Here is a 19,822-nt window from a genome sequence, read left to right as displayed (position 1 = left end):
GAATCTAATTCTGGTATTGATAGTCTTTACTGATTGTCTCCCCTCGTAGCAGATTTCTTCATTATTGTGTAAATTTAGATCATGAGCTCATGTTTAGCTAAACAGCTGACCTTGTAAGTCGCTTAGGTGTGAACGCTCGTAAGCTTCAGCAGAATGTCGGCAAAGATTTATTTGTGTCCCTCCAATGAGTTGCCCACGAGGACACCGTTTTCTACAAGTGTTGGTCCAATACTCGCTCTAGAGGAAGGGGACTCCGACAGGGCTGATTGGCGGCCCCCGATCTGGGGCAGGGGCAGTGGGCATCCTGTGGCCCGGGCAGGAGCCTCTTTGCATGTGTCCCTGGGACACATCTGCCTGCGAACTTCGGTCACCTGGCAGGAAGCTACGATGCCCAGACCTATGGTTAGCTGTGCAGCGAGGTGTACTGTGAGGACAGGTTCCACACACACTTCAAGTAAGAGGTCGGCCTGAGTGGAAAGGTGAGAGTTTGGGCAGCTGTGCAGAGAAAGAAGTCACCCTTTGGCCTGGGCCTAAATGCTTGTGACACCCCACTGGACCTGACGCGCTCTGAGGGCACTGCCCTGGGCCCCCTGCTCCCCTGCCCTTTGTTCAGTCACAGCAGAGATGGCCACACCCACTCCTTCAGTGAGGGCAGATTTCCAACCAACCTCAGCCCCGCCCCCTCTCCGCAGGTTACCATGGACTACAGATGCTGCATCCTGAGGCCAGGTCGTTCTGAGAATGACAAGGGCAGACATGATGACCTTAAATGATTTCCTCTTGTGTCAGGTTTGGTAAACTTTAGGAGCTAGGAAATGGTCCACTTTACAGAAATGTTCAAATTTACTGGCATTTCATATATTCTCTGCTATAACATTGTCCTGATTCTTTCTGTATATTCTTTACTTATGTTTTTGTTTTCCTTAATCAAAGTGTGTCTTTTCAATCTTTTCAAAGAAGATTCTTTGGACTTACTAAATCACCTCAATTTATACGTTTTCTGTTGTATTAAGTTCTGCTCATATCTTTATTTATCTTTTTTCTATGTTCTCAGGGTTTATTGTTTTGATCTTCTGATGTCAATTAAAACACTTGGTTATTCATTTTAATAAATATTTTACTTATAAATATTTGAACTTTTGAAGATTCCAGCTTACTTGTAAGTTTCTAAGGGTCAGGTCCTCTCCATTGTTGCTGGCCTAAGGTTTAGTTCACCATATAGCAATGTATATATTGAACTATTTTCCCCTCGACTTTCTGTGATTCCCTACATCTCACCTTTCTTTGCAGACAAGCCATTTGAAATACCCTTAACTTATTTCACAGCCAATAAGTCATTGAAATAATGTGTATTTTTAGAGAAATCGTCTTATATAATTAGGCAGAAAATCTCACCTGCCATAGTTTTCAAAACAGCATAATTTCACTCTTCTCAATGCTTAATCTGTTGTATTACACAACCTTTGAGTATTTAGCTTTATCAATGACATGTCCTTTAAAAATGTTTTAGAGATCCTACCAGTCTTTGAAAACATCCTTGTTCCTTGTTTCAGTTCCAGTTTTATGTATATATTCTGCCTTGCACCTGATTATTCCAACAATTGATGGATGGCCTTGGGAATCTAATTCTGGTATTGATAGTCTTTACTGATTGTCTCCCCTCGCAGCTGATTTCTTCATTATTGTGTAAATTTAGATCATGAGCTCATGTTTAGCTAAACAGCTGACCTTGTAAGACGCTTAGGTGTGAACGCTCGTAAGCTTCAGCAGAAAGTCGGCTAAGATTTATTTGTGTCCCTCCAATGAGTTGCCCACGAGGACAACGTTTTCTACAAGTGTTGGTCCAATACTCACTCTAGAGGCCGGGGACACCGACAGGGCTGATTGGCGGCCCCCGATCTGCGGAAGGGGCATTGGGCAGCCTGTGGCCCGGGCTGGAGCCTCTTTGCATGTGTCCCTGGGACACATCTGCCTGCGAACTTCGGTCACCTGGCAGGAAGCTACGATGCCCAGATCTATGTTTAGCTGTGCAGTGAGGTGTACTGTGAGGACAGGTTCCACACACACTTCAAGTAAGAGGTCGGCCTGAGTGGAAAGGTGAGAGTTTGGGCAGCTGTGCAGACAAAGAAGGCGCCCTTTGGCCTGGGCCTAAATGCTTGTGACACCCCACTGAACCTGCCGCGCTCTGAGGGCACTGCCCTGGGCCCACTGCTCCCCTGACCTTTGTTCAGTCACAGCAGAGATGGCCACACCCACTCCTCCAGTGAGGGCAGATTTCCTACCACCCTCAGCCCCGCCCCCTCTCCGCAGGTTACCATGGACTACAGATGCTGCATCCTGAGGCCAGGTCGTTCCGAGAATGACAAGGGCAGACATGATGACCTTAAATGATTTCCTCTTGTGTCAGGTTTGGTAAACTTTAGGAGCTAGGAAATGGTCCACTTTACAGAAATGTTCAAATTTACTGGCATTTCATATATTCTCTGCTATAACATTGTCCTGATTCTTTCTGTATATTCTTTACTTATGTTTTTGTTTTCCTTAATCAAAGTGTGTCTTTTCAATCTTTTCAAAGAAGATTCTTTGGACTTACTAAATCACCTCAATTTATACGTTTTCTGTTGTATTAAGTTCTGCTCATATCTTTATTTATCTTTTTTCTATGTTCTCAGGGTTTATTGTTTTGATCTTCTGATGTCAATTAAAACACTTGGTTATTCATTTTAATAAATATTTTACTTATAAAGATTTGAACTTTTGAAGATTCCAGCTTACTTGTAAGTTTCTAAGGGTCAGGTCCTCTCCATTGTTGCTGGCCTAAGGTTTAGTTCACCATATAGCAATGTATATATTGACCTATTTTCCCTCGACTTTCTGTGATTCCCTACATCTCACCTTTCTTGGCAGACAAGCCATTTGAAATACCCTTAACTTATTTCACAGCCAATAAGTCATTGAAATAATGTGTATTTTTTAGAGAAATCTTCTTATATAATTAGGCAGAAAATCTCACCTGCCATAGTTTTCAAAACAGCATAATTTCATTCTTCTCAATGCATAATCTGTTGTATTACACAACCTTTGAGTATTTAGCTTTATCAATGACATGTCCTTTAAAAATGTTTTAGAGAACCTACCAGTCTTTGAAAACATCCCTGTTCCTTGTTTCAGTTCCAGTTTTATGTATATATTCTGCCTTGCACCTGATTATTCCAACAATTGATGGATGGCCTTGGGAATCTAATTCTGGTATTGATAGTCTTTACTGATTGTCTCCCCTCGTAGCAGATTTCTTCATTATTGTGTAAATTTAGATCATGAGCTCATGTTTAGCTAAACAGCTGACCTTGTAAGTCGCTTAGGTGTGAACGCTCGTAAGCTTCAGCAGAATGTCGGCAAAGATTTATTTGTGTCCCTCCAATGAGTTGCCCACGAGGACACCGTTTTCTACAAGTGTTGGTCCAATACTCGCTCTAGAGGAAGGGGACTCCGACAGGGCTGATTGGCGGCCCCCGATCTGGGGCAGGGGCAGTGGGCATCCTGTGGCCCGGGCAGGAGCCTCTTTGCATGTGTCCCTGGGACACATCTGCCTGCGAACTTCGGTCACCTGGCAGGAAGCTACGATGCCCAGACCTATGGTTAGCTGTGCAGCGAGGTGTACTGTGAGGACAGGTTCCACACACACTTCAAGTAAGAGGTCGGCCTGAGTGGAAAGGTGAGAGTTTGGGCAGCTGTGCAGAGAAAGAAGGCACCCTTTGGCCTGGGCCTAAATGCTTGTGACACCCCACTGGACCTGACGCGCTCTGAGGGCACTGCCCTGGGCCCCCTGCTCCCCTGCCCTTTGTTCAGTCACAGCAGAGATGGCCACACCCACTCCTTCAGTGAGGGCAGATTTCCAACCAACCTCAGCCCCGCCCCCTCTCCGCAGGTTACCATGGACTACAGATGCTGCATCCTGAGGCCAGGTCGTTCTGAGAATGACAAGGGCAGACATGATGACCTTAAATGATTTCCTCTTGTGTCAGGTTTGGTAAACTTTAGGAGCTAGGAAATGGTCCACTTTACAGAAATGTTCAAATTTACTGGCATTTCATATATTCTCTGCTATAACATTGTCCTGATTCTTTCTGTATATTCTTTACTTATGTTTTTGTTTTCCTTAATCAAAGTGTGTCTTTTCAATCTTTTCAAAGAAGATTCTTTGGACTTACTAAATCACCTCAATTTATACGTTTTCTGTTGTATTAAGTTCTGCTCATATCTTTATTTATCTTTTTTCTATGTTCTCAGGGTTTATTGTTTTGATCTTCTGATGTCAATTAAAACACTTGGTTATTCATTTTAATAAATATTTTACTTATAAAGATTTGAACTTTTGAAGATTCCAGCTTACTTGTAAGTTTCTAAGGGTCAGGTCCTCTCCATTGTTGCTGGCCTAAGGTTTAGTTCACCATATAGCAATGTATATATTGAACTATTTTCCCCTCGACTTTCTGTGATTCCCTACATCTCACCTTTCTTGGCAGACAAGCCATTTGAAATACCCTTAACTTTTTTCACAGCCAATAAGTCATTGAAATAATGTGTATTTTTAGAGAAATCTTCTTATATTATTAGGCAGAAAATCTCACCTGCCATAGTTTTCAAAACAGCATAATTTCACTCTTCTCAATGCTTAAACTGTTGTATTACACAACCTTTGAGTATTTAGCTTTATCAATGACATGTCCTTTAAAAATGTTTTAGAGATCCTACCAGTCTTTGAAAACATCCTTGTTCCTTGTTTCAGTTCCAGTTTTATGTATATATTCTGCCTTGCACCTGATTATTCCAACAATTGATGGATGGCCTTGGGAATCTAATTCTGGTATTGATAGTCTTTACTGATTGTCTCCCCTCGTAGCTGATTTCTTCATTATTGTGTAAATTTAGATCATGAGCGCATGTTAAGCTAAACAGCTGACCTTGTAAGACGCTTAGGTGTGAACGCTCATAAGCTTCAGCAGAAAGTCGGCAAAGATTTATTTGTGTCCCTCCAATGAGTTGCCCACGAGGACACCGTTTCCTACAAGTGTTGGTCCAATACTCCCTCAAGAGGAAGGGGACTCCGACAGGGCTGATTGGCGGCCCCCGATCTGGGGCAGGGGCAGTGGGCAGCCTGTGGCCCGGGCAGGAGCCTCTTTGCATGTGTCCCTGGGACACATCTGCCTGCGAAATTCGGTCATCTGGCAGGAACATACGATGCCCAGACCTATGGTTAGCTGTGAAGTGAGGTGTACTGTGAGGACAGGTTCCACACACACTTCAAGTAAGAGGTCGGCCGGAGTGGAAAGGTGAGAGTTTGGGCAGCTGTGCAGACAAAGAAGGCGCCCTTTGGCCTGGGCCTAAATGCTTGTGACACCCCACTGAACCTGCCGCGCTCTGAGGGCACTGCCCTGGGCCCACTGCTCCCCTGACCTTTGTTCAGTCACAGCAGAGATGGCCACACCCACTCCTTCAGTGAGGGCAGATTTCCTACCACCCTCAGCCCCGCCCCCTCTCCGCAGGTTACCATGGACTACAGATGCTGCATCCTGAGGCCAGGTCGTTCCGAGAATGACAAGGGCAGACATGATGACCTTAAATGATTTCCTCTTGTGTCAGGTTTGGTAAACTTTAGGAGCTAGGAAATGGTCCACTTTACAGAAATGTTCAAATTTACTGGCATTTCATATATTCTCTGCTATAACATTGTCCTGATTCTTTCTGTATATTCTTTACTTATGTTTTTGTTTTCCTTAATCAAAGTGTGTCTTTTCAATCTTTTCAAAGAAGATTCTTTGGACTTACTAAATCACCTCAATTTATACGTTTTCTGTTGTATTAAGTTCTGCTCATATCTTTATTTATCTTTTTTCTATGTTCTCAGGGTTTATTGTTTTGATCTTCTGATGTCAATTAAAACACTTGGTTATTCATTTTAATAAATATTTTACTTATAAAGATTTGAACTTTTGAAGATTCCAGCTTACTTGTAAGTTTCTAAGGGTCAGGTCCTCTCCATTGTTGCTGGCCTAAGGTTTAGTTCACCATATAGCAATGTATATATTGACCTATTTTCCCTCGACTTTCTGTGATTCCCTACATCTCACCTTTCTTGGCAGACAAGCCATTTGAAATACCCTTAACTTATTTCACAGCCAATAAGTCATTGAAATAATGTGTATTTTTTAGAGAAATCTTCTTATATAATTAGGCAGAAAATCTCACCTGCCATAGTTTTCAAAACAGCATAATTTCATTCTTCTCAATGCATAATCTGTTGTATTACACAACCTTTGAGTATTTAGCTTTATCAATGACATGTCCTTTAAAAATGTTTTAGAGAACCTACCAGTCTTTGAAAACATCCCTGTTCCTTGTTTCAGTTCCAGTTTTATGTATATATTCTGCCTTGCACCTGATTATTCCAACAATTGATGGATGGCCTTGGGAATCTAATTCTGGTATTGATAGTCTTTACTGATTGTCTCCCCTCGTAGCAGATTTCTTCATTATTGTGTAAATTTAGATCATGAGCTCATGTTTAGCTAAACAGCTGACCTTGTAAGTCGCTTAGGTGTGAACGCTCGTAAGCTTCAGCAGAATGTCGGCAAAGATTTATTTGTGTCCCTCCAATGAGTTGCCCACGAGGACACCGTTTTCTACAAGTGTTGGTCCAATACTCGCTCTAGAGGAAGGGGACTCCGACAGGGCTGATTGGCGGCCCCCGATCTGGGGCAGGGGCAGTGGGCATCCTGTGGCCCGGGCAGGAGCCTCTTTGCATGTGTCCCTGGGACACATCTGCCTGCGAACTTCGGTCACCTGGCAGGAAGCTACGATGCCCAGACCTATGGTTAGCTGTGCAGCGAGGTGTACTGTGAGGACAGGTTCCACACACACTTCAAGTAAGAGGTCGGCCTGAGTGGAAAGGTGAGAGTTTGGGCAGCTGTGCAGAGAAAGAAGTCACCCTTTGGCCTGGGCCTAAATGCTTGTGACACCCCACTGGACCTGACGCGCTCTGAGGGCACTGCCCTGGGCCCCCTGCTCCCCTGCCCTTTGTTCAGTCACAGCAGAGATGGCCACACCCACTCCTTCAGTGAGGGCAGATTTCCAACCAACCTCAGCCCCGCCCCCTCTCCGCAGGTTACCATGGACTACAGATGCTGCATCCTGAGGCCAGGTCGTTCTGAGAATGACAAGGGCAGACATGATGACCTTAAATGATTTCCTCTTGTGTCAGGTTTGGTAAACTTTAGGAGCTAGGAAATGGTCCACTTTACAGAAATGTTCAAATTTACTGGCATTTCATATATTCTCTGCTATAACATTGTCCTGATTCTTTCTGTATATTCTTTACTTATGTTTTTGTTTTCCTTAATCAAAGTGTGTCTTTTCAATCTTTTCAAAGAAGATTCTTTGGACTTACTAAATCACCTCAATTTATACGTTTTCTGTTGTATTAAGTTCTGCTCATATCTTTATTTATCTTTTTTCTATGTTCTCAGGGTTTATTGTTTTGATCTTCTGATGTCAATTAAAACACTTGGTTATTCATTTTAATAAATATTTTACTTATAAATATTTGAACTTTTGAAGATTCCAGCTTACTTGTAAGTTTCTAAGGGTCAGGTCCTCTCCATTGTTGCTGGCCTAAGGTTTAGTTCACCATATAGCAATGTATATATTGAACTATTTTCCCCTCGACTTTCTGTGATTCCCTACATCTCACCTTTCTTTGCAGACAAGCCATTTGAAATACCCTTAACTTATTTCACAGCCAATAAGTCATTGAAATAATGTGTATTTTTAGAGAAATCGTCTTATATAATTAGGCAGAAAATCTCACCTGCCATAGTTTTCAAAACAGCATAATTTCACTCTTCTCAATGCTTAATCTGTTGTATTACACAACCTTTGAGTATTTAGCTTTATCAATGACATGTCCTTTAAAAATGTTTTAGAGATCCTACCAGTCTTTGAAAACATCCTTGTTCCTTGTTTCAGTTCCAGTTTTATGTATATATTCTGCCTTGCACCTGATTATTCCAACAATTGATGGATGGCCTTGGGAATCTAATTCTGGTATTGATAGTCTTTACTGATTGTCTCCCCTCGCAGCTGATTTCTTCATTATTGTGTAAATTTAGATCATGAGCTCATGTTTAGCTAAACAGCTGACCTTGTAAGACGCTTAGGTGTGAACGCTCGTAAGCTTCAGCAGAAAGTCGGCTAAGATTTATTTGTGTCCCTCCAATGAGTTGCCCACGAGGACAACGTTTTCTACAAGTGTTGGTCCAATACTCACTCTAGAGGCCGGGGACACCGACAGGGCTGATTGGCGGCCCCCGATCTGCGGAAGGGGCATTGGGCAGCCTGTGGCCCGGGCTGGAGCCTCTTTGCATGTGTCCCTGGGACACATCTGCCTGCGAACTTCGGTCACCTGGCAGGAAGCTACGATGCCCAGATCTATGTTTAGCTGTGCAGTGAGGTGTACTGTGAGGACAGGTTCCACACACACTTCAAGTAAGAGGTCGGCCTGAGTGGAAAGGTGAGAGTTTGGGCAGCTGTGCAGACAAAGAAGGCGCCCTTTGGCCTGGGCCTAAATGCTTGTGACACCCCACTGAACCTGCCGCGCTCTGAGGGCACTGCCCTGGGCCCACTGCTCCCCTGACCTTTGTTCAGTCACAGCAGAGATGGCCACACCCACTCCTCCAGTGAGGGCAGATTTCCTACCACCCTCAGCCCCGCCCCCTCTCCGCAGGTTACCATGGACTACAGATGCTGCATCCTGAGGCCAGGTCGTTCCGAGAATGACAAGGGCAGACATGATGACCTTAAATGATTTCCTCTTGTGTCAGGTTTGGTAAACTTTAGGAGCTAGGAAATGGTCCACTTTACAGAAATGTTCAAATTTACTGGCATTTCATATATTCTCTGCTATAACATTGTCCTGATTCTTTCTGTATATTCTTTACTTATGTTTTTGTTTTCCTTAATCAAAGTGTGTCTTTTCAATCTTTTCAAAGAAGATTCTTTGGACTTACTAAATCACCTCAATTTATACGTTTTCTGTTGTATTAAGTTCTGCTCATATCTTTATTTATCTTTTTTCTATGTTCTCAGGGTTTATTGTTTTGATCTTCTGATGTCAATTAAAACACTTGGTTATTCATTTTAATAAATATTTTACTTATAAAGATTTGAACTTTTGAAGATTCCAGCTTACTTGTAAGTTTCTAAGGGTCAGGTCCTCTCCATTGTTGCTGGCCTAAGGTTTAGTTCACCATATAGCAATGTATATATTGACCTATTTTCCCTCGACTTTCTGTGATTCCCTACATCTCACCTTTCTTGGCAGACAAGCCATTTGAAATACCCTTAACTTATTTCACAGCCAATAAGTCATTGAAATAATGTGTATTTTTTAGAGAAATCTTCTTATATAATTAGGCAGAAAATCTCACCTGCCATAGTTTTCAAAACAGCATAATTTCATTCTTCTCAATGCATAATCTGTTGTATTACACAACCTTTGAGTATTTAGCTTTATCAATGACATGTCCTTTAAAAATGTTTTAGAGAACCTACCAGTCTTTGAAAACATCCCTGTTCCTTGTTTCAGTTCCAGTTTTATGTATATATTCTGCCTTGCACCTGATTATTCCAACAATTGATGGATGGCCTTGGGAATCTAATTCTGGTATTGATAGTCTTTACTGATTGTCTCCCCTCGTAGCAGATTTCTTCATTATTGTGTAAATTTAGATCATGAGCTCATGTTTAGCTAAACAGCTGACCTTGTAAGTCGCTTAGGTGTGAACGCTCGTAAGCTTCAGCAGAATGTCGGCAAAGATTTATTTGTGTCCCTCCAATGAGTTGCCCACGAGGACACCGTTTTCTACAAGTGTTGGTCCAATACTCGCTCTAGAGGAAGGGGACTCCGACAGGGCTGATTGGCGGCCCCCGATCTGGGGCAGGGGCAGTGGGCATCCTGTGGCCCGGGCAGGAGCCTCTTTGCATGTGTCCCTGGGACACATCTGCCTGCGAACTTCGGTCACCTGGCAGGAAGCTACGATGCCCAGACCTATGGTTAGCTGTGCAGCGAGGTGTACTGTGAGGACAGGTTCCACACACACTTCAAGTAAGAGGTCGGCCTGAGTGGAAAGGTGAGAGTTTGGGCAGCTGTGCAGAGAAAGAAGGCACCCTTTGGCCTGGGCCTAAATGCTTGTGACACCCCACTGGACCTGACGCGCTCTGAGGGCACTGCCCTGGGCCCCCTGCTCCCCTGCCCTTTGTTCAGTCACAGCAGAGATGGCCACACCCACTCCTTCAGTGAGGGCAGATTTCCAACCAACCTCAGCCCCGCCCCCTCTCCGCAGGTTACCATGGACTACAGATGCTGCATCCTGAGGCCAGGTCGTTCTGAGAATGACAAGGGCAGACATGATGACCTTAAATGATTTCCTCTTGTGTCAGGTTTGGTAAACTTTAGGAGCTAGGAAATGGTCCACTTTACAGAAATGTTCAAATTTACTGGCATTTCATATATTCTCTGCTATAACATTGTCCTGATTCTTTCTGTATATTCTTTACTTATGTTTTTGTTTTCCTTAATCAAAGTGTGTCTTTTCAATCTTTTCAAAGAAGATTCTTTGGACTTACTAAATCACCTCAATTTATACGTTTTCTGTTGTATTAAGTTCTGCTCATATCTTTATTTATCTTTTTTCTATGTTCTCAGGGTTTATTGTTTTGATCTTCTGATGTCAATTAAAACACTTGGTTATTCATTTTAATAAATATTTTACTTATAAATATTTGAACTTTTGAAGATTCCAGCTTACTTGTAAGTTTCTAAGGGTCAGGTCCTCTCCATTGTTGCTGGCCTAAGGTTTAGTTCACCATATAGCAATGTATATATTGAACTATTTTCCCCTCGACTTTCTGTGATTCCCTACATCTCACCTTTCTTTGCAGACAAGCCATTTGAAATACCCTTAACTTATTTCACAGCCAATAAGTCATTGAAATAATGTGTATTTTTAGAGAAATCGTCTTATATAATTAGGCAGAAAATCTCACCTGCCATAGTTTTCAAAACAGCATAATTTCACTCTTCTCAATGCTTAATCTGTTGTATTACACAACCTTTGAGTATTTAGCTTTATCAATGACATGTCCTTTAAAAATGTTTTAGAGATCCTACCAGTCTTTGAAAACATCCTTGTTCCTTGTTTCAGTTCCAGTTTTATGTATATATTCTGCCTTGCACCTGATTATTCCAACAATTGATGGATGGCCTTGGGAATCTAATTCTGGTATTGATAGTCTTTACTGATTGTCTCCCCTCGCAGCTGATTTCTTCATTATTGTGTAAATTTAGATCATGAGCTCATGTTTAGCTAAACAGCTGACCTTGTAAGACGCTTAGGTGTGAACGCTCGTAAGCTTCAGCAGAAAGTCGGCTAAGATTTATTTGTGTCCCTCCAATGAGTTGCCCACGAGGACAACGTTTTCTACAAGTGTTGGTCCAATACTCACTCTAGAGGCCGGGGACACCGACAGGGCTGATTGGCGGCCCCCGATCTGCGGAAGGGGCATTGGGCAGCCTGTGGCCCGGGCTGGAGCCTCTTTGCATGTGTCCCTGGGACACATCTGCCTGCGAACTTCGGTCACCTGGCAGGAAGCTACGATGCCCAGACCTATGTTTAGCTGTGCAGTGAGGTGTACTGTGAGGACAGGTTCCACACACACTTCAAGTAAGAGGTCGGCCTGAGTGGAAAGGTGAGAGTTTGGGCAGCTGTGCAGACAAAGAAGGCGCCCTTTGGCCTGGGCCTAAATGCTTGTGACACCCCACTGGACCTGCCGTGCTCTGAGGGCACTGCCCTGGGCCCCCTGCTCCCCTGCCCTTTGTTCAGTCACAGCAGAGATGGCCACACCCACTCCTTCAGTGAGGGCAGATTTCCAACCACCCTCAGCCCCGCCCCCTCTCCGCAGGTTACCATGGACTACAGATGCTGCATCCTGAGGCCAGGTCGTTCCGAGAATGCCAAGGGCAGACATGATGACCTTAAATGATTTCCTCTTGTGTCAGGTTTGGTAAACTTTAGGAGCTAGGAAATGGTCCACTTTACAGAAATGTTCAAATTTACTGGCATTTCATATATTCTCTGCTATAACATTGTCCTGATTCTTTCTGTATATTCTTTACTTATGTTTTTGTTTTCCTTAATCAAAGTGTGTCTTTTCAATCTTTTCAAAGAAGATTCTTTGGACTTACTAAATCACCTCAATTTATACGTTTTCTGTTGTATTAAGTTCTGCTCATATCTTTATTTATCTTTTTTCTATGTTCTCAGGGTTTATTGTTTTGATCTTCTGATGTCAATTAAAACACTTGGTTATTCATTTTAATAAATATTTTACTTATAAAGATTTGAACTTTTGAAGATTCCAGCTTACTTGTAAGTTTCTAAGGGTCAGGTCCTCTCCATTGTTGCTGGCCTAAGGTTTAGTTCACCATATAGCAATGTATATATTGACCTATTTTCCCCTCGACTTTCTGTGATTCCCTACATCTCACCTTTCTTGGCAGACAAGCCATTTGAAATACACTTAACTTATTTCACAGCCAATAAGTCATTGAAATAATGTGTATTTTTTAGAGAAATCTTCTTATATAATTAGGCAGAAAATCTCACCTGCCATAGTTTTCAAAACAGCATAATTTCACTCTTCTCAATGCTTAATCTGTTGTATTACACAACCTTTGAGTATTTAGCTTTATCAATGACATGTCCTTTAAAAATGTTTTAGAGAACCTACCAGTCTTTGAAAACATCCCTGTTCCTTGTTTCAGTTCCAGTTTTATGTATATATTCTGCCTTGCACCTGATTATTCCAACAATTGATGGATGGCCTTGGGAATCTAATTCTGGTATTGATAGTCTTTACTGATTGTCTCCCCTCGTAGCTGATTTCTTCATTATTGTGTAAATTTAGATCATGAGCTCATGTTTAGCTAAACAGCTGACCTTGTAAGACGCTTAGGTGTGAACGCTCATAAGCTTCAGCAGAAAGTCGGCAAAGATTTATTTGTGTCCCTCCAATGAGTTGCCCACGAGGACACCGTTTTCTACAAGTGTTGGTCCAATACTCCCTCTAGAGGCAGGGGACTCCGACAGGGCTGATTGGCGGCCCCCGATCTGGGGCAGGGGCATTGGGCAGCCTGTGGCCCGGGCAGGAGCCTCTTTGCATGTGTCCCTGGGACACATCTGCCTGCGAACTTCGGTCACCTGGCAGGAAGCTACGATGCCCAGACCTATGGTTAGCTGTGCAGTGAGGTGTACTGTGAGGACAGGTTCCACACACACTTCAAGTAAGAGGTCGGCCTGAGTGGAAAGGTGAAAGATTGGGCAGCTGTGCAGACAAAGAAGGCGCCCTTTGGCCTGGGCCTAAATTCTTGAGACACCCCACTGGACCTGCCGTGCTCTGAGGGCACTGCCCTGGGCCCCATGCTCCCCTGCCCTTTGTTCAGTCACAGCAGAGATTGCCACACCCACTCCTTCAGTGAGGGCAGAGTTTCAACCACCCTCAGCCCCGCCCCCTTTCCACAGGTTACCATGGACTACAGAGGCTGCATCCTGAGGCCAGGGCGTTCCGAGAATGCCAAGGGCAGACATGATGACCTTAAATGATTTCCTCTTGTGTCAGGTTTGGTAAACTTTAGGAGCTAGGAAATGGTCCACTTTACAGAAATGTTCAAATTTACTGGCATTTCATATATTCTCTGCTATAACATTGTCCTGATTCTTTCTGTATATTCTTTACTTATGTTTTTGTTTTCCTTAATCAAAGTGTGTCTTTTCAATCTTTTCAAAGAAGATTCTTTGGACTTACTAAATCACCTCAATTTATACGTTTTCTGTTGTATTAATTTCTGCTCATATCTTTATTTATCTTTTTTCTATGTTCTCAGGGTTTATTGTTTTGATCTTCTGATGTCAATTAAAACACTTGGTTATTCATTTTAATAAATATTTTACTTATAAAGATTTGAACTTTTGAAGATTCCAGCTTACTTGTAAGTTTCTAAGGGTCAGGTCCTCTCCATTGTTGCTGGCCTAAGGTTTAGTTCACCATATAGCAATGTATATATTGACCTATTTTCCCCTCGACTTTCTGTGATTCCCTACATCTCACCTTTCTTGGCAGACAAGCCATTTGAAATACCCTTAACTTATTTCACAGCCAATAAGTCATTGAAATAATGTGTATTTTTTAGAGAAATCTTCTTATATAATTAGGCAGAAAATCTCACCTGCCATAGTTTTCAAAACAGCATAATTTCATTCTTCTCAATGCATAATCTGTTGTATTACACAACCTTTGAGTATTTAGCTTTATCAATGACATGTCCTTTAAAAATGTTTTAGAGAACCTACCAGTCTTTGAAAACATCCCTGTTCCTTGTTTCAGTTCCAGTTTTATGTATATATTCTGCCTTGCCCCTGATTATTCCAACAATTGATGGATGGCCTTGGGAATCTAATTCTGGTATTGATAGTCTTTACTGATTGTCTCCCCTCGTAGCAGATTTCTTCATTATTGTGTAAATTTAGATCATGAGCTCATGTTTGGCTAAACAGCTGACCTTGTAAGACGCTTAGGTGTGAACGCTCGTAAGCTTCAGCAGAATGTCGGCAAAGATTTATTTGTGTCCCTCCAATGAGTTGCCCACGAGGACACCGTTTTCTACAAGTGTTGGTCCAATACTCGCTCTAGAGGAAGGGGACTCCGACAGGGCTGATTGGCGGCCCCCGATCTGGGGCAGGGGCAGTGGGCATCCTGTGGCCCGGGCAGGAGCCTCTTTGCATGTGTCCCTGGGACACATCTGCCTGCGAACTTCGGTCACCTGGCAGGAAGCTACGATGCCCAGACCTATGGTTAGCTGTGCAGCGAGGTGTACTGTGAGGACAGGTTCCACACACACTTCAAGTAAGAGGTCGGCCTGAGTGGAAAGGTGAGAGTTTGGGCAGCTGTGCAGAGAAAGAAGGCACACTTTGGCCTGGGCCTAAATGCTTGTGACACCCCACTGGACCTGCCGCGCTCTGAGGGCACTGCCCTGGGCCCCCTGCTCCCCTGCCCTTTGTTCAGTCACAGCAGAGATGGCCACACCCACTCCTTCAGTGAGGGCAGATTTCCAACCACCCTCAGCCCCGCCCCCTCTCCGCAGGTTACCATGGACTACAGATGCTGCATCCTGAGGCCAGGTCGTTCTGAGAATGACAAGGGCAGACATGATGACCTTAAATGATTTCCTCTTGTGTCAGGTTTGGTAAACTTTAGGAGCTAGGAAATGGTCCACTTTACAGAAATGTTCAAATTTACTGGCATTTCATATATTCTCTGCTATAACATTGTCCTGATTCTTTCTGTATATTCTTTACTTATGTTTTTGTTTTCCTTAATCAAAGTGTGTCTTTTCAATCTTTTCAAAGAAGATTCTTTGGACTTACTAAATCACCTCAATTTATACGTTTTCTGTTGTATTAAGTTCTGCTCATATCTTTATTTATCTTTTTTCTATGTTCTCAGGGTTTATTGTTTTGATCTTCTGATGTCAATTAAAACACTTGGTTATTCATTTTAATAAATATTTTACTTATAAATATTTGAACTTTTGAAGATTCCAGCTTACTTGTAAGTTTCTAAGGGTCAGGTCCTCTCCATTGTTGCTGGCCTAAGGTTTAGTTCACCATATAGCTATGTATATATTGAACTATTTTCCCCTCGACTTTCTGTGATTCCCTACATCTCACCTTTCTTTGCAGACAAGCCATTTGAAATACCCTTAACTTATTTCACAGCCAATAAGTCATTGAAATAATGTGTATTTTTAGAGAAATCTTCTTATATAATTAGGCAGAAAATCTCACCTGCCATAGTTTTCAAAACAGCATAATTTCACTCTTCTCAATGCTTAATCTGTTGTATTACACAACCTTTGAGTATTTAGCTTTATCAATGACATGTCCTTTAAAAATGTTTTAGAGATCCTACCAGTCTTTGAAAACATCCTTGTTCCTTGTTTCAGTTCCAGTTTTATGTATATATTCTGCCTTGCACCTGATTATTCCAACAACTGATGGATGGCCTTGGGAATCTAATTCTGGTATTGATAGTCTTTACTGATTGTCTCCCCTCGCAGCTGATTTCTTCATTATTGTGTAAATTTAGATCATGAGCTCATGTTTAGGTAAACAGCTGACCTTGTAAGACGCTTAGGTGTGAACGCTCGTAAGCTTCAGCAGAAAGTCGGCTAAGATTTATTTGTGTCCCTCCAATGAGTTGCCCACGAGGACAACGTTTTCTACAAGTGTTGGTCCAATACTCCCTCTAGAGGCCGGGGACTCCGACAGGGCTGATTGGCGGCCCCCGATCTGCGGAAGGGGCATTGGGCAGCCTGTGGCCCGGGCTGGAGCCTCTTTGCATGTGTCCCTGGGACACATCTGCCTGCGAACTTCGGTCACCTGGCAGGAAGCTACGATGCCCAGACCTATGTTTAGCTGTGCAGTGAGGTGTACTGTGAGGACAGGTTCCACACACACTTCAAGTAAGAGGTCGGCCTGAGTGGAAAGGTGAGAGTTTGGGCAGCTGTGCAGACAAAGAAGGCGCCCTTTGGCCTGGGCCTAAATGCTTGTGACACCCCACTGGACCTGCCGTGCTCTGAGGGCACTGCCCTGGGCCCCCTGGTCCTCTGCCCTTTGTTCAGTCACAGCAGAGATGGCCACACCCACTCCTTCAGTGAGGGCAGAGTTCCAACCACCCTCAGCCCCGCCCCCTCTCCGCAGGTTACCATGGACTACAGATGCTACATCCTGGGGCCAGGGCGTTCCGAGAATGCCAAGGGCAGACATGATGACCTTAAATGATGTCCTCTTGTGTCAGGTTTGGTAAATTTTAGGAGCTAGGAAATGGTCCACTTTACAGAAATGTTTAAATTTACTGGCATTTCATATATTCTCTGCTATAACATTGTCCTGATTCTTTCTGTATATTCTTTACTTATGTTTTTGTTTTCCTTAATCAAAGTGTGTCTTTTCAATCTTTTCAAAGAAGATTTTTTGGACTTACTAAATCACCTCAATTTTATACGTTTTCTGTTGTATTAAGTTCTGCTCATATCTTTATTTATCTTTTTTCTATGTTCTCAGGGTTTATTGTTTTGATCTTCTGATGTCAATTAAAACACTTGGTTATTCATTTTAATAAATATTTTACTTATAAAGATTTGAACTTTTGAAGATTCCAGCTTACTTGTAAGTTTCTAAGGGTCAGGTCCTCTCCATTGTTGCTGGCCTAAGGTGTAGTTCACCATATAGCAATGTATATATTGCCCTATTTTCCCCTCGACTTTCTGTGATTCCCTACATCTCACCTTTCTTTGCAGACAAGCCATTTGAAATACCCTTAACTTATTTCACAGCCAATAAGTCATTGAAATAATGTGTATTTTTAGAGAAATCTTCTTATATAATTAGGCAGAAAATCTCACCTGCCATAGTTTTCAAAACAGCATAATTTCACTCTTCTCAATGCTTAATCTGTTGTATTACACAACCTTTGAGTATTTAGCTTTATCAATGACATGTCCTTTAAAAATGTTTTAGAGATCCTACCAGTCTTTGAAAACATCCCTGTTCCTTGTTTCAGTTCCAGTTTTATGTATATATTCTGCCTTGCACCTGATTATTCCAACAATTGATGGATGGCCTTGGGAATCTAATTCTGGTATTGATAGTCTTTACTGATTGTCTCCCCTCGTAGCTGATTTTTTCATTATTGTGTAAATTTAGATCATGAGCTCATGTTTAGATAAACAGCTGACCTTGTAAGACTATTAGGTGTGAACACTCGTAATCTTCAGCAGAAAGTCGGCAAAGATTTATTTGTGTCCCTCCAATGAGTTGCCCACGAGGACACCGTTTTCTACAAGTGTTGGTCCAATACTCCCTCTAGAGGCAGGGGACTCTGACAGGGCTGATTGGCGGCCCCCGATCTGGGGCAGGGGCATTGGGCAGCCTGTGGCCCGGGCAGGAGCCTCTTTGCATGTGTCCCTGGGACACATCTGCCGGCGAACTTCGGTCACCTGGCAGGAAGCTACGATGCCCAGACCTATGGTTAGCTGTGCAGCGAGGTGTACTGTGAGGACAGGTTCCACACACACTTCAAGTAAGAGGTCGGCCTGAGTGGAAAGGTGAAAGTTTGGGCAGCTGTGCAGACAAAGAAGGCGCCCTTTGGCCTGGGCCTAAATGCTTGTGACACCCCACTGGACCTGCCGTGCTCTGAGGGCACTGCCCTGGGCCCCCTGCTCCCCTGCCCTTTGTTCAGTCACAGCAGAGATGGCCACACCCACTCCTTCAGTGAGGGCAGATTTCCAACCACCCTCAGCCCCGCCCCCTCTCCGCAGGTTACCATGGACTACAGATGCTGCATCCTGAGGCCAGGTCGTTCCGAGAATGCCAAGGGCAGACATGATGACCTTAAATGATTTCCTCTTGTGTCAGGTTTGGTAAACTTTAGGAGCTAGGAAATGGTCCACTTTACAGAAATGTTCAAATTTACTGGCATTTCATATATTCTCTGCTATAACATTGTCCTGATTCTTTCTGTATATTCTTTACTTATGTTTTTGTTTTCCTTAATCAAAGTGTGTCTTTTCAATCTTTTCAAAGAAGATTCTTTGGACTTACTAAATCACCTCAATTTATACGTTTTCTGTTGTATTAAGTTCTGCTCATATCTTTATTTATCTTTTTTCTATGTTCTCAGGGTTTATTGTTTTGATCTTCTGATGTCAATTAAAACACTTGGTTATTCATTTTAATAAATATTTTACTTATAAAGATTTGAACTTTTGAAGATTCCAGCTTACTTGTAAGTTTCTAAGGGTCAGGTCCTCTCCATTGTTGCTGGCCTAAGGTTTAGTTCACCATATAGCAATGTATATATTGACCTATTTTCCCCTCGACTTTCTGTGATTCCCTACATCTCACCTTTCTTGGCAGACAAGCCATTTGAAATACACTTAACTTATTTCACAGCCAATAAGTCATTGAAATAATGTGTATTTTTTAGAGAAATCTTCTTATATAATTAGGCAGAAAATCTCACCTGCCATAGTTTTCAAAACAGCATAATTTCACTCTTCTCAATGCTTAATCTGTTGTATTACACAACCTTTGAGTATTTAGCTTTATCAATGACATGTCCTTTAAAAATGTTTTAGAGAACCTACCAGTCTTTGAAAACATCCCTGTTCCTTGTTTCAGTTCCAGTTTTATGTATATATTCTGCCTTGCACCTGATTATTCCAACAATTGATGGATGGCCTTGGGAATCTAATTCTGGTATTGATAGTCTTTACTGATTGTCTCCCCTCGTAGCTGATTTCTTCATTATTGTGTAAATTTAGATCATGAGCTCATGTTTAGCTAAACAGCTGACCTTGTAAGACGCTTAGGTGTGAACGCTCGTAAGCTTCAGCAGAAAGTCGGCAAAGATTTATAGGTGTCCCTCCAATGAGTTGCCCACGAGGACACCGTTTTCTACAAGTGTTGGTCCAATACTCCCTCTAGAGGCAGGGGACTCCGACAGGGCTGATTGGCGGCCCCCGATCTGGGGCAGGGGCATTGGGCAGCCTGTGGCCCGGGCAGGAGCCTCTTTGCATGTGTCCCTGGGACACATCTGCCTGCGAACTTCGGTCACCTGGCAGGAAGCTACGATGCCCAGACCTATG

The sequence above is a fragment of the Mesoplodon mirus genome (genome assembly GCF_964341445.2).
Source record: "Mesoplodon mirus genome assembly, chromosome: 1".
NCBI lineage: Eukaryota > Metazoa > Chordata > Mammalia > Artiodactyla > Ziphiidae > Mesoplodon > Mesoplodon mirus.
This window is presented reverse-complemented; position numbering follows the sequence as displayed.